Source organism: Oncorhynchus keta, chromosome 20 (genome assembly GCF_023373465.1).
Source record: "Oncorhynchus keta strain PuntledgeMale-10-30-2019 chromosome 20, Oket_V2, whole genome shotgun sequence".
NCBI lineage: Eukaryota > Metazoa > Chordata > Actinopteri > Salmoniformes > Salmonidae > Oncorhynchus > Oncorhynchus keta.
Window position 1 is genome coordinate 24,453,858 of NC_068440.1, and position 13,551 is coordinate 24,467,408.

General features: G+C 43.0%; 1 protein-coding gene across 5 annotated transcripts in view; it reads left to right on the forward strand.

Annotated features, from left to right (window-relative positions):
- Positions 1 to 13,551, forward strand: part of LOC118399580 (rho family-interacting cell polarization regulator 2) — a 137,601-nt gene that overhangs the window by 61,132 nt on the left and 62,918 nt on the right. The window lies entirely within an intron of this gene.

Here is a 13,551-nt window from a genome sequence, read left to right on the forward strand (position 1 = left end):
AGGTGAATGTCCTCATCACAGAGCCGCGGTGTGGAGCGCAGTGGTTGGGCTTTAGGACAATGGGTTTAAATGTCCTCTTAGCGATTCGAGAATAGGAGGAGTGGAGAGTTGCTCCAGAGGTGTGTGTGGGATTGTGATTCACTACGTGGATCACAGGCGAGAAGGACCCACACACAACTCAACTCTTATGGACTGAGTGAAGTGGGTCAGCAAGCAGGGATTTCAGAACTCCTGAAGGTTTTGGAGAGGTCAGGGGTCATTAGGCCATTGTCAAATTCAGTAACTGGGCTTTGTTTACTAGATCAAATCAAATTGTATTGGTCACATACACATGGTTAGCAGATGTTATTGCGAGTGTAGCGAAATGCTTATGCTTATAGATCCTACAGAGCAGCAGTATCTAACAGGTAATATCTAACAAATTCCACAACAAAACCTAATGCACACAATCTAGTAAAGGAATGGGATGAAAATATATAGGTATAAAATATATGGATGAGCAGTGACAGAGTGGCTAAGATGCAATAGATAGTAAGGAATAGATAGTGAAGGATACAGTCAGTATACAGTATAAATCAGTTGTAAGGCTAGAGATCACTGCCCATTCATCATTTTATGGGGTTGGTGGAAGGATTCAGTATCTTATCCATTTACTCTTTGCATTCTCTCACAACATAACCATGTGGTAATAGAATGGACCATCAAAGGTAGTACCATGTGATAACACAGGTTTCTTCAGGTCTGTCCTGCCCTCATATTGCTTGTCCTGGTATGATGCAGCCAGGAGTATATGTAAATGTCATGTTCTCTAGAATGCATTATAAAAACCATCCTATAGCCCACTGGTACGCCCTCCACTCCAGCTGCATGTACTGTTTTGAGAAAGTCGCTTTAGAGTTAGTGTTTTCTCTGTGGAGAACGGCTTGCTCTGATGTAGTTAAACTGAAGTGCTTTGCTCCATTGCCAGGGCATATTCATTTTATGAAGCTGTTTGATGGTAAGACTCAGGATGATGGGAGGGTAGAAGCAGGATGCCAAGGCCTAAACCAGCCAGCATGTCTGCTGCCAGACAGTCCCAGTCCCCTTCTCACAGCCTTTCCAGCGCTTTCTCTCTTTCACTCTCTCTTTCCTGCTTCTCTCTTTTTCTTTTTTCTTTCATTCTCTTTCGTTCATTCCCCTAAGTCGTACTCATTAAATAAATTATTATAGCATTGTGGTCTGGAGTGAATTCAGACAAACCATTGCATGTTTTTCACTGTGTTCTTCTGCTCAATGCAACACAACAGGGCTCCTGAACACAATGGAGTGTGACGCCATAGATTGCTGCAAGGAACGTCAGTCCTCAGCTCTTTTGTATGGTCTCTAATGGTGTAATCAGTAGCCTACACCAAGCACTGTGTGTGACTGTGTTGGTGTGTGTGATCAGTAGCCTACACCAAGCACTGTGTGTGACTGTGTTGGTGAGTGTGATCAGTAGCCCACTAAGCACTGTGTGTGACTGTGTTGGTGTGTGTGATCAGTAGCCCACTAAGCACTGTGTGTGACTGTGTTGGTGTGTGTGATCAGTAGCCCACTAAGCACTGTGTGTGACTGTGTTGGTGTGTGTGATCAGTAGCCCACTAAGCACTGTGTGTGACTGTGTTGGTGTGTGTGATCAGTAGCCCACTAAGCACTGTGTGTGACTGTGTTGGTGTGTGTGATCAGTAGCCCACTAAGCACTGTGTGTGACTGTGTTGGTGTCTGTGATCAGTAGCCCACTAAGTACTGTGTGTGACTGTGTTGGTGTGTGTGATCAGTAGCCCACTAAGCACTGTGTGTGACTGTGTTGGTGTGTGTGATCAGTAGCCCACTAAGTACTGTGTGTGACTGTGTTGGTGTGTGTGATCAGTAGCCCACTAAGCACTGTGTGTGACTGTGTTGGTGTGTGTGATCAGTAGCCCACTAAGCACTGTGTGTGACTGTGTTGGTGAGTGTGATCAGCAGCCCACTAAGCACTGTGTGTGACTGTGTTGGTGTGTGTGATCAGTAGCCCACTAAGCACTGTGTGTGACTGTGTTGGTGTGTGTGATCAGTAGCCCACTAAGCACTGTGTGTGACTGTGTTGGTGTGTGTGATCAGCAGCCCACTAAGCACTGTGTGTGACTGTGTTGGTGTGTGTGATCAGCAGCCCACTAAGCACTGTGTGTGACTGTGTTGGTGTGTGCGATCAGTAGCCCACTAAGCACTGTGTGTGACTGTGTTGGTGTGTGTGATCAGTAGCCCACTAAGCACTGTGTGTGACTGTGTTGGTGTGTGTGATCAGTAGCCCACTAAGCACTGTGTGTGACTGTGTTGGTGTGTGTGATCAGCAGCCCACTAAGCACTGTGTGTGACTGTGTTGGTGTGTGTGATCAGTAGCCCACTAAGCACTGTGTGTGACTGTGTTGGTGTGTGTGATCAGCAGCCCACTAAGCACTGTGTGTGACTGTGTTGGTGTGTGTGATCAGTAGCCCACTAAGCACTGTGTGTGACTGTGTTGGTGAGTGTGATCAGTAGCCCACTAAGTACTGTGTGTGACTGTGTTGGTGTGTGTGATCAGTAGCCCACTAAGCACTGTGTGTGACTGTGTTGGTGTGTGTGATCAGTAGCCCACTAAGCACTGTGTGTGACTGTGTTGGTGTGTGTGATCAGTAGCCCACTAAGTACTGTGTGTGACTGTGTTGGTGTGTGTGATCAGTAGCCCACTAAGCACTGTGTGTGACTGTGTTGGTGTGTGTGATCAGTAGCCCACTAAGCACTGTGTGTGACTGTGTTGGTGTGTGTGATCAGCAGCCCACTAAGCACTGTGTGTGACTGTGTTGGTGAGTGTGATCAGTAGCCCACTAAGTACTGTGTGTGACTGTGTTGGTGTGTGTGATCAGCAGCCCACTAAGCACTGTGTGTGACTGTGTTGGTGAGTGTGATCAGTAGCCCACTAAGTACTGTGTGTGACTGTGTTGGTGTGTGTGATCAGCAGCCCACTAAGCACAGAGAATCAATACAAAGATGAAGTTCAAGGTGAAAGATTAACAGGAAACTGAAAACGCTCATTGTTTTAAATCTCAGAGAAATTATACAAGAGGTGGCCGAAAAAACTCAGTACAATGACATTTTACTTTTTGTACTGAGCTCTTCAAGAACACCCTACTTTCAGTTCTCTGCATGGAGCAGTTTGTGTGTGTGCATGTGCTCTGGTGTGTGTGCATGTGCTCTGGTGTGTGTGCATGTGCATGTGCATGTGCTCTGGTGTGTGTGCATGTGCTCTGGTGTGTGTGCATGTGCATGTGCTCTGGTGTGTGTGCATGTGCTCTGGTGTGTGTGCATGTGCTCTGGTGTGTGTGCATGTGCATGTGCTCTGGTGTGTGTGCATGTGCATGTGCTCTGGTGTGTGTGCATGTGCTCTGGTGTGTGTGCATGTGCTCTGGTGTGTGTGCATGTGCATGTGCTCTGGTGTGTGTGCATGTGCTCTGGTGTGTGTGCATGTGCATGTGCTCTGGTGTGTGTGCATGTGCTCTGGTGTGTGCTTCCTTATGTGTGTGGTTCTTACTTTTTAGGAAATTGTTGGCCTTGCATTCTTTAAAAAAGGAGTGTCTTTCACTTTTCACAGCTGATAGTCATTTCAAAAGGATTGTAGCAGACATGGTGCCGAGCAGTGTTGTAAAGCAGTGTTGTAAAGCAGTGTTGTAAAGCAGTGTTGTAAAGCAGTGTTGTAAAGCAGTGTTGTAAGGATGCCCAGCTGGGAGAGAACACTGATTCCCAGAATGTCCTACAAATCTCTAGTTCCTGAAAGGTGGTGCCAAACTGGACCTACCCAAGCTCAATTGTTACTATCCAAATTCCTTAAATTAGAAATAAGCCTCAATTGTAATATTAATCTTAGGAATTAAAGTTATTGTTTTTGATTCAGACCACATCTCTGTTGTTGTGTTAAGTCTACAGTCCATAAACCAGGTTTCATCCAGGCTTCTCCCAATCAGTCAGTGAAGGTTTCTCCAGGATCTACAGTGACTTGACCTGGCTTTATTTATCAGGGTTATCTGATCCAGAGATGTTACCCCTGTCTTGTTATCTCTCCTCTGGCCTGTCTCTCGTGTCCTGACACGTCCCTCCATGACAGAGGCATCCCTGAGGGGTAGAGGTATTTCTGGGGGGGTGGAGTTGGGAGTTTGAGAAAGGGATTGTTTGACATTCCTCTGGAGGGGCTGCTTAGACAGTAGGGGAGGTAAGGAATGGGGAGGGATGTTAATCTAAATTAGGGAGAGGGGAGAGGTTGTACATTGGGAGGGAAGGGATAGAGGTGGGAGTTAAATGAGGAAGGGAGCTGTGATTAATTTAAAAAGTGTTTTATTGAACCTTTATTTAACTAAGCAAGTCATTTACGAACACGTTCTTATTTACGATGCGGTCCTACCCCGGCCAAACCCAGACCACGGGTTTGTGCGCTGCCCTATTGGACTCTCAATCACGGCCGGAAGTGATACAGCCTGGATTTGAACCAGGGACTGCAGTGATGCCTCTTGCACTGAGATGCAGTGCCTTAGACCACTGCGCCACTTGGGAGCAGATGAGACAATAGAGTAAGGGGGAGGGAAGGGGAGGGGAAAAGACGGGACATTGGGATTGGGTTTAGGGAGTTGGATAAGAAAGATAATATCAGATATTCCTCAGGAGAGGAGAGGGAGGTGGGGAGGGGAAAAGATGGGACATTGGGATTGGGTTTAGGGAGTTGGATAAGAAAGATAATATCAGATATTCCTCAGGAGAGGAGAGGGAGGTGGGGAGGGGAAAAGATGGGACATTGGGATTGGGTTTAGGGAGTTGGATAAGAAAGATAATATCAGATATTCCTCAGGAGAGGAGAGGAGAGGGAGGTGGGGAGGGGAAAAGACGGGACATTGGGATTGGGTTTAGGGAGTTGGATAAGAAAGATAATATCAGATATTCCTCAGGAGAGGAGAGGGAGGTGGGGAGGGGAAGGCAGGATGAAAGACGGTTCACTCCCTCTCTTTTACACTCTGCTTTTCCTTCCTAGGCCCAGCGGGATGAGGCGTTTGAGGGAGGGTGGATATATTCTCTCCCTCTTCCTTCCCTTTTTCCTCTCAGCCTGTAGAGAAGGGAGGACTGAATTAAATCATCACGGTCATCTATAGTTCACCCTAGCTTGTTAGCATCAAGCGATGGCGTCAGCCATGGCATAGAGAACAGAGTGTGTTAGTGACTTGTAAAGTCCTGGATGGCAGTACAGTGATGCCAGTGTTCAACCTCTAATAGAACTGGGTCAGAGAGACCTACTGTATGTGTTTCTGTCAGTATCACTACTCTTTATGAATATGTTTAGAAGTCATCAGTGTTCATAAACTGTCTCAGAGTAGGAGTGCTGATCTAGGATCAGTTTAGCATTTTACATCATAATAAGTAAGATTACATGGACTGGTGGAGATCTGATTCTGGATCAGAATGCCTACTCTGAGAGGGTTTATGAATATGCACCCTGGTCTTTGCATGAATATAAGCTCCTGATTTACAGTATATCTGGGTCTTTATAAAGCTTATTGATGTGTATAGTCTACATGAGCAAGCAGCAATGATGTGTGACTAAACGGATAGCCTGAGCAATGGAAGTCTTCTATTAACTAGTAAAGTGTGTGTGTATGTTGGCACGAGTGTGCGTATGTTGCGTTTGGACTCCCTCTCAGGATGGGCTGGCAGGTGTTGGGAGTGAAAGGCTACTGGTCCACCCTAGGGCTCTCCCTCCATCCCCTCCTCTCCCTACGCCTTAGATGAGGATAGAGATGGGGGGATGAGGACAGGGGGTTTCCTTCTCTCCTCCCTTGTCTCTGAGCAGATATGTTGTCAGTGCAGCCCTTCCCCCTTAATCCCTAGAGTCCATTGAGGCCCAGCAGTGGAACACACCCACTGTTGCTGGCGCTTACCTCTGAACCAGATGTACACACCACTGGGACCACCCCTTGTACCCCTGTCCCTGCCCATTTTGATGGTTCAGTAGAAAGCATGACCTCTTTCGGTATTAAGCGTTCTAATAAACAGACATAAGCTGATAAAATGGATGTTTTGTTTTTCTGTTTTCTAATTTCAACCCTGGTTGTGAACAGCTGGGAGCCAGAGGAGAGGTTGGATAAAAAAGATAGCATCATCTGTCTTCATGGCCATTGCATGTTGCTATATAGAGGGGGATTGGGTGGCAAAGAGGGTTAACCTATTCCCCTTGCACTACCCATATGATATTGGTCCAAAAGTTGTGCATTATATAGGAAATAGGATGTTGTTTCAGACGAAGGCTGAGTATACTGTACTTCAGATAACAAGAATGATTGTTTCTCCAGTAGTTTCCATCCGGAAGGCTGTCACACAGCTGTATTATGACAGATGCACTGTGTGTGTGTGTGTTCGTTTATCCTGAGGCAAAGCTAGCAAACTTAATGGCCCAAATTATTAACTAATAAACTCCATACTCTAGGGCTGATCCCATGTAGTCGACTAGTTGATTGTTTGGTTGACAGGCTGTTGGTGGAACGAGATTTCTTTAGTCGAGCAGTCGGTCGCAAAACATCTTTTTCATGGAGCACAAGACGCCTGTCTGATTGGTGCCTGTCTGAGTGGCCTAATCCATTGTGGAGTCCGTGGGGATGTCACAGTCCATCACTCGTGCTACTGAAATTGTATATGGTTATATTATGTAAGAACAATGGTGGAACACTAATAATAATTTTTAAAAACACGCATATATATATATATATATATATATATATATATATATATATATGTGTGTGTGTGTGTGTGTATGTGTATTTTTAATAACATGCACTATCTCCCGCGTTGGATATGCGTTTCTGGAATTCAGTGCGCTGTTGAATTGGCACCTTTTTCTAGACCATGTTGCTGTGTGAATAATAGCAAAGTTAACCAGCATATTGGTGTTGAGAACTATGCAGCAGAGCCAGCAGGGGAGTGAGGAGATGAGAAAACAGTCATTGCCTTAATTGTCTAAAAGTGAGGAGAGGAGGAGCCTAACGGTTAAATGTTCCTGGCTGTACAGTACAGGTCAAAAGTTTGAACACACCTGCTCATTCCAGGTTTACATTTTTTTTTACAACTATTTTCTACATTGTAAAATAATAGTGAAGACATCAACATTATGAAATAACACATATGGAATCATGTAGTAACCAAAAAAATGTTAAACAGATTTTAGTTTCTTCAAAGTAGCCACCCATTGCGTTGATGACAGCTTTGCACACTCTTGACATTCTCTCAACCAGCTTCATGAGGTAGTCACCTGGAATGCATTTCAATTAACAGCTGTGCCTTGTTAAAATATATATTATTTAATGTGTTTGAGCCAATCAGTTGTGTTGTGACAAGGTAGGGGTGGTATACAGAAGATCAAGTCCATATTATGGAAAGAAAAGCTCAAATAAGATTGATATTTGCAGCCTGCCATGCCTTTACTTTAGCTAAATAGATAATGTTAGCTACATGCTTTAGTAGGAATTGAAGTTAGCTGGATACCCGATAAGCACACAGTTGTCGAGCAACCTTTCCGGTTTATATACAGTTGAAGTCGGAAGTTTACATACAGTTAAGTCTGGAGTCATTAAAACTCATTTTTCAACCACTCCACAAATGTCTTGTTAATAAACTATAGTTTTGGCAAGTCGGTTAGGACATCTACTTTGTGCATGACAAGTCATTTTTCCAACAATTGTTTACAGACAGATTATTACACTAATTATTACACTAATTCACTGTATCACTGTATCACAATTCCAGTGGGTCAGAAGTTTACATACACTAAGTTGACTGTGCCTTTAAACAGCTTGGACAATTCCAGAAAATGATGTCATGGCTTTAGAAGCTTCTGATAGGCTAATTGACATAATTGGTCAATTGGAGGTGTACCTGTGGATGTATTTCAAGGCCTACCTTTAAACTCAGTGCCTCCTTGCTTGACATCATGGGAAAATCAGTCAAGACCTCAGAAAAAAAATTGTAGACCTCCACAAGTCTGGTTCATCCTTGGGAACAATTTTCAAACGCCTGAAGGTACCACGTTCATCTGTACAAACAATAGTACGCAAGTATAAACACCATGGGACCATGCAGCCATCATTACCGCTCAGGAAGGAGACGCGTTCATACTTTGAACATACTTTGGTGCGAAAGGAGCAAATCAATCCCAGAACAACAGCAAAGGACCTTGTGAAGATGCTGGAGGAAACAGGTACAAAAGTATCTATGTCCACAGTAAAACGAGTCCTATATTGACATAAACTGAGAAGCCACTCAGCAAGGAAGAAGCCACTGCTCCAAAACCGCCATAAAAAAGACAGACTACGGTTTGCAACTGCACATGGGGACAAAGATCATACTTTTTGGAGAAATGTCCTCTGGTCTGATGAAACAAAAATATAACTGCTTGGCCATAATGACCATCGTTATGTTTGGAGGAAAAGGGGGGACGCTTGCAATCCGAAGAACACCAACCCAACCGTGAAGCACGGGGGTGGCAGCATCATGTTGTGGGGGTGCTTTGCTGCAGGAGGGACTGGTGCACTTCACAAAATAGATGACATCATGAAGCAGGAAAATGATGTGGGTATATTGAAGCAACATCTCAAGACATCGGTCAGGAAGTTAAAGCTTGGTCACAAATGGGTCTTCCAAATGGACAAAAGCATACTTCCAAAGTTGTGGCAAAATGGCTTAAGGACAACAAAGTCAAGGTATTGGAGTGGCCATCACAAAGCCCTGACCTCAATCCTATAGAACATTTGTGGGCAAAACTGAAAAAGCGTGTGCAAGCAAGGAAGCCTACAAACCTGACTCAGTTACACCAGCTCTGTCTGGAGGAATGGGCCAAAATTCACCCAACTTATTGTGGGAAGCTTGTGGAAGGCTACCTGAAATGTTTGACCCAAGTTAAACAATTTAAAAGGCAATGCTACCAAACACTAATTGAGTGTCTGTAAACTTCTGACCCACTGGGAATGTGATGAAAGAAATAAAAGCTGAAATAAATAATTCTCTCTACGTTTATTCCTAACTGACCTAAGAAAGGGATTTTTTACTAGGATTAAATGTCAGGAATTGTGAAACACCTTAGCCAAATACATTTAAACTCAGTTTATGTAAACTTCCGACTTCAACTGTATGTGAACCTGTTGCAAAGATGTCCGCTATGGCCGTGGAATATTACATCATTTTTACTACACATTATGTCATAAATACTATGCAACAATGAGTACATACTATGCAGGCTAAGTATGTAGTATGCGAGTATGGATATTATGACACGGCCATTGAGATAGCGTTAGGATATCTAACCATTATCAAACATGAAACCCTTCTTTAAAAAATACACGTAATTGAATTAATTTAACAGCCTACTTCAGGCAAGGAAGTGAAATGCCAACTGCTCAAATGTAAAAATTCAAATTAGATGCCCACAGATCTGAATGTATAGAAGTCATACCACTCCCAATCCCAAATTTCCCTCTGTCCAATAAGGACGATGCCTATGACCTATAATCAGATTGTCGGGACTAATCTCTATTCAATGACTTGTGTGGACGTCAGCTTTCACAGCCACCAAGTAAGAGAGACTTATTCCCTAGGGCCCTGGTCAAAAGTAGTGCACTATATTGAGAAAAGGGTGCCATTTTAAACATAGCCTTTTTAGTCTGAAATCAAATCAAACACTGTGAACACTGTGAAAATGTCACTGGGTCAGTGAGACAACAGCCACTGTGACAAGAGTATTCATTATTAATATCAAACTGCGATGAAACAATAACTGTGTCATACTGTCTCCCTCTGGACTTCAGTTCATACAAAAACCCCTATCGCAACAGCTAGTTCAGATCACTGTAGCCACTACCACCAGGGCTGTTTCATTTCAAATTATGAAACATGGGACCAATTTACTTTACATGTTGCAGTGATATTTTTGTTCAGTGTGTGTGTGTGTGTATATATATATATATATATATATATATATATATATGCCTCTATCTTTTCTTCCTACTTTATATCTGGTTTCAGTCATTTAAGTTTACACTGAAAACGTTTTTGTTATATTAAATTGTGGTGGCAACGATTTAGCAGCTGGCCGCTGCTCAATGGATATAGGGGCAAACACTGAAAGTACATGTGGTCTTAGTAGCCTGGTCATACTGTCAGTTCAACTGAATATTTATCTTGGTAATTGTTCTCTCTTATTGCTGTAGGTGATATGGAGATACAGCAGCTACTGAAGTCATGGTGAATCTGCTCTCCACTATTTTCACATCCACGACTGAACCCTTCTTAAGAACAGTTTGAACAGAATAAGAGAACAACAGTTTAGTAACACTGCAGGGAGAGAAAGACAAAAATAAAACATGAACATGTAAAAAAGATCAACACTTAGGCCAACTAAATGTGCCCTTTCTGACCAAAAAAAGAGAATAAAGGGTTTGTTTTTTAAGAAAGAATCCTGAGATACTATTATGCAGTACGTATTTCCCTATTTCTACTACTAAGATGGTGATGAAAATGACTCGTCGATCCAAAGCTCCATTATGTGACGTAAATGGAGCTTTACTGGATTGAACTGAATCATCAGCTGTTCACTTTAATACCACTAGTCATCACCACCCTGTAGTGAACCGCTCAGTATACCAGCCGCTCTAAACTTCCACTCCAGGTTCACATGCAAACGCACAGACACATGCAAACGCACATACCATGTACCATGCTCTGAAATGCTGGAAACTAACAGTGTTCACTATTCAAATTAGTAACCATGCTGTGGAGAAAGAAAGAGAGAATGAAAGAAAGAAGAGAGAATGAAAGAACGAAAAGAAAGAATAAAAGAGAAAAGAGAGAATGAAAGAAAGAAAAGAGAATATAAGAGAGAAAGGAGAGAAATAAAAGGGAGAGCAAATAAACAAGAGAACAGGTAGGTACAGTAGATGATGAGACTAGGGGATATGATCAATCTGAGGAGGCTCTGGTCTCAGTGAGCTGGCTGTTCAGCTTCCTGCTGCTCAGATTAGGGATCATCCATGTGAACCCAATCACCTGCTGTTACCGCACCTCAGGCTTCTACCCAGTCAGCTGTACAGGAAGAACAGCAGCACATCTGGCTCCAGTCAGGAGAAATGACTTGCTGCTGGTATTAAATTATTAATGTGCCAATGCCACACATACGAAACAGCTATGATAATCACCCTGCATGTGACTTACTGTGGGGAGATAATGTATTTAAAATGACAGAGAGAGAAAGAGTACTTCCCTGCATGAAGAAGACTTATGAGTGAGGTGTTTTTGAGAAGGCAGTGAGTGAAGGGTTCCAGAAGCTTTAAAGTCAACATTAGCACATTGGGTGAGTTTAGTATGTGAGAGGGACCAGTGTGAAGAGTGACACAACACAAAGAAGGCAATGAGTAACCTAATAAACATGTGGTAAGGCTGTCCCCGACACAAAACAACATCTTTGTCTACAGAGATCCCGTCTGTTCTTTAGAAAAATTGATTTTAAAAGATGTAGTTTTTCATATATAAAACACCCTGTTTTAATAAAATCAACTATATGCACTGAACTTGTCTGATGCTTTAAGCGCACCGTTTGATGAAATAATTAAGATACACACATTAATCTAGAGGGAGTCTGACCGAAATTGATTTGATTGTGCCAGGCTGGACTCAGACTTGCTGCCCTGTGTTCAAATAAATGACAGCAAGTGCCTGTGTGACTAGCACCCATTGTCTCGCACTCCTCACTGCTGCCGCGGCCACCAAAGAACATCAACAGTGTTTATCGTGCTGTCTGTGTTGCTGAAGCTGTGACATAATTACAGCCATTTCTGACTGGAAAGTTTGGTTACTGGAATCCTTCATTTGTTTTGGAAAAACATGACCTATTCCCTCAACTCTTGCTCTCTTTATGTGACACATGTATGCATCGAATGCAAGTGACCAATGGGGCCTGACCTATAGCCTATCACATTCACATCAATAAATTGATTATAACAAACTGAACACCATAACATGTGACAGCAAAATGGATGAGAACATGAAAAAGAAACTCGAAACGGATTAATGTTTCTAGGTTGCTCAGGCGGGAAAGGGGAAGGCAGATGTGCGGAACATTTTGACTTAGTTGTGGAAACTACTAGATACCAAGAAAAAGAAGGATGGTAAAGGTGCAAGCGCTGCATGCATATTATGTTTGATTACAGTGTGATGTTTCTGATAATTTGGGATAGTGAAAACAACACTAAATACATTTTCAGTGTAATGAACACAAGGGAAGACAGAGAGCTGGTTTCAAGCGCAGGAAGCAGCAGGTGTTTATTGCAAAGGACCACAGGAAGAGGCATGTAGCTGGGTCCAGTGATAGGCAGAAGGTCATACACAGGAGGAGGCATGTAGCTGGGTCCAGGGGCAGGCAGAAGGTCATACACAGGAGGAGGCATGTAGCTGGGTCCAGGGGCAGGCAGAAGGTCATACACAGTGCGTCCAAAAGGGCAACAGTACAGTGAGGGAAAAGGCTAGTAACATAGTTCCGGAAGATGAAGCAATAGGTAGATAACAGGAAATCTGATAGGCTAAAGTACAAGTAGGGAATAGGCAAAAGGCGTCGTTAACAGACCTCTGAAAGACGTGTGTCACAAAACAAACAATACCTCACAGTGATGGGGTGCAAAGAACTGAACTAAATAGTGTGTGGTAATGGCATACATGTTTGTGAACAGGTGATTAGAATTCAGGTGATTGGGATCTGGAGAGTGAACTGTGTTCAGGGGATCTAGGTGTTTGGGGGTGTGAGATCGAAGCAGATGTTACAATCAGTAATACCAGAGAGACTGTTCTAACAAAAAAAGTGTAAAGCCTTTATTACAGCATAGCAAAGATTAAAAATATTGGTGAAACTGCTTTATCCGACATGTTGTGGTTGCATGAGGCTTGAAGCTCATGGAATCAGTAGCTTTTATACAAACACTCAAACACGCAACAGAAGCAGAACCTGTCTTATTTCTGTAGATATACAGTACCAGTCAAAAGTTTGGACAAGCCTACTCATTAACCTCTTGCTCCTACCTGACACGCAGGCGTCCCATCTAGACATCTGGAAATGCAAATACACTACGCTAAATGCTAATAGCACTCGTTAAAACTCAAACGTTCATTAAAATACACATGCAGGGTATTGAATTAAAGCTACACTCGTTGTGAATCCAGGCAACAAGTCAGATTTTTAAAATGCTTTTCGGCGAAAGCATGAGAAGCTATTATCTGATAGCATGTAACACCCCAAAAGACCCACAGGGGACGTAAACAAAATAATTAGCATAGTCGTCGCTACACAAACCGCACAAATAAAATATAAAACATTCATTACCTTTGACCATCTTCTTTGTTGGCACTCCTAGATGTCCCATAACCACTATTGGGTCTTTTTTCCGATTAAATCGGTCCATATATAGCCTAGATATCGATCTATGAAGACTGTGTGATCAACGAAAAAAA